Source organism: Sinocyclocheilus anshuiensis, unplaced genomic scaffold, assembly GCF_001515605.1.
Source record: "Sinocyclocheilus anshuiensis isolate Anshui unplaced genomic scaffold, SAMN03320099.WGS_v1.1 scaffold1160, whole genome shotgun sequence".
Taxonomy (NCBI): domain Eukaryota; kingdom Metazoa; phylum Chordata; class Actinopteri; order Cypriniformes; family Cyprinidae; genus Sinocyclocheilus; species Sinocyclocheilus anshuiensis.
In genome coordinates this window covers 631,241-633,021 of record NW_015552641.1, presented here as the reverse complement: position 1 = coordinate 633,021, position 1,781 = coordinate 631,241, and the positions used below count along the sequence as shown (strand labels likewise).

The following is a 1,781-nucleotide window of genomic DNA, read 5'->3' as shown; positions in this document are numbered from 1 at the left end:
AGCATCAGCAGTCCAAAAGAGCTTCACAGGACAGGCGGGAGTGCGCAGTGTCGCGAACGCGCACTCACTCACCCACAGAGACAGACTGCGATTGGAAGCGCGAGGCGGTCAGATCGTGTGTTGTGTGTTGCTGCCGCGCAGTATCTTTTCACGCAAGTACTGAGGACTGCAAGGGAAAAGTTTATTTCAAAGACTCTCCAACTAACGGGCATGGCCGCTCCCAGATCCCCCTGAACGCCAGGTCAGTATGAGCAGGTTCTGCGTTCATTCCTATGCTTCAAATGCGCATTGTTGCAGATATAAAGAGTTGTATTGTTGGGACCGTTGGGGCTGATTGTTGCACAGCGGTTTGCTACCCTGCGGCCAACCACGAAAGCCGCTTTGGGGATCCGTGGTCGGGGAACCTGCTATCGTGCTGCGGCAAAATGCACCCATCGGGTTTTTAAATTACAGCCATGTGTTTCAACACGCAGTTCCCTCGCATTGAGACCCAAGCTAATTTTTTATCTAGTTATGATGTGATTTAGATGGTTTAGGCTTAGACTTGTGTTTATAATATGTGCTTTGTTTTTATTAAACGTTGACTTGGCTTGTGAGTAATAAGCTGTCATCAGTCAAAACGGCGCAAACGCTTCAGCAAAGTTATTATGGGTAGAGAATTAGTATCTGCATTTGGCATGTTGTTTATTTTTCCCTTCGAAAACAATTTGTAGACATTATTGTGATGACACATCATTAGTTTCAGCGAGCTGCAATTAAGCACAGTAAACATTTCTTGGCCAGAACTGTTGGTTTGTACTTCTGTATTTTGTTTGAAAGTTTATGGGCCGAACCGACCCTTCCCCCTTTCTTCTCCCGGCCTCGCTGTCTCCTTCGTCCGGGGAGGGACTGCACTGGCGACCGTGATGAGTGAGCAGTGCCGCCGCTACCCAAACAAAGGCGGGTTACCAGGGGAAACGGGGCTCTCTAGTTCTGGACTGGGTCGCTGGGGGGAATAGTGTCGGCTCATCTGCATCAGTCTTGAATGAACCGCTGGAACAAAGACAGATACTATTTGACGTGAGAGAACCTGACGGCTGAAAATCACTTCGTATCCCGCCTGCAAGGTCACTTTGTGTTCACGGCTGCTAAGTGGCTCAGTAGATTAGACAAACAAACCCGTTTTGTGCTGGCTGGCTTTGTTCACCCTTGGTGTTTGTTTGTTGAAAGGAGAAAACCGTTTAATCAGAAAGGGAGCCAGTCAGAAAGATGAATGACAAAGAGCCATTTCTGAGCATCAAGCCATTACAAGGCACATACAAGACAAGACACCTTTTAAGCAACAGCTGTTCAAAATCCATGTTTTGTTGTTGTGGTGTGAGACCTGTCAGATTTGTTTGATAAACTATAGTTTAACATAAAATTATCATGAACTAGCATGAAAAGTGGCTAATTTTTAAACAACAAATATTTGAACCCCCTTAAAGGGGTCATATGATGCTATTTCAATTTTTCCTTTCTCTTTGAAGTGTTACAAGCTCTTGGTGCATAAAGAAGATCTGTAAAGTTGCAAAGACTAAAGTCTCAAATCCAAAGAGATATTCTTTATAAAAGTTAAGAGTCAACCACACCTACCTAAAACGGCTCGTTCTAACACGCCCCCACATGTCTACGTCAAGATGTGGGAAGATTTGCATAACGTCGCCCAAATGTTCACGCAAAGAAAGGCATAACTTTTATTCTTGCTTTAGTATTGTTGCTGCCGCCATGTCGTGAAGGCGCTGTGTGTTTCGTTGTGAAAG

The 1,781-nt window shown here is 45.1% G+C and overlaps 1 protein-coding gene across 2 annotated transcripts in view; it reads left to right on the top strand.

The window, feature by feature from the left end:
• LOC107666917 (rho GTPase-activating protein 12-like) overlaps nt 1–1,781 on the top strand; it is a 59,574-nt gene continuing 57,793 nt past the window's right edge. For both annotated transcript variants that reach the window (XM_016458431.1, XM_016458430.1), the window contains exon 1: nt 1–241. The gene's annotated coding sequence lies outside the window, so the exon portion shown is untranslated. The remainder of the gene's footprint in view (nt 242–1,781) is intronic.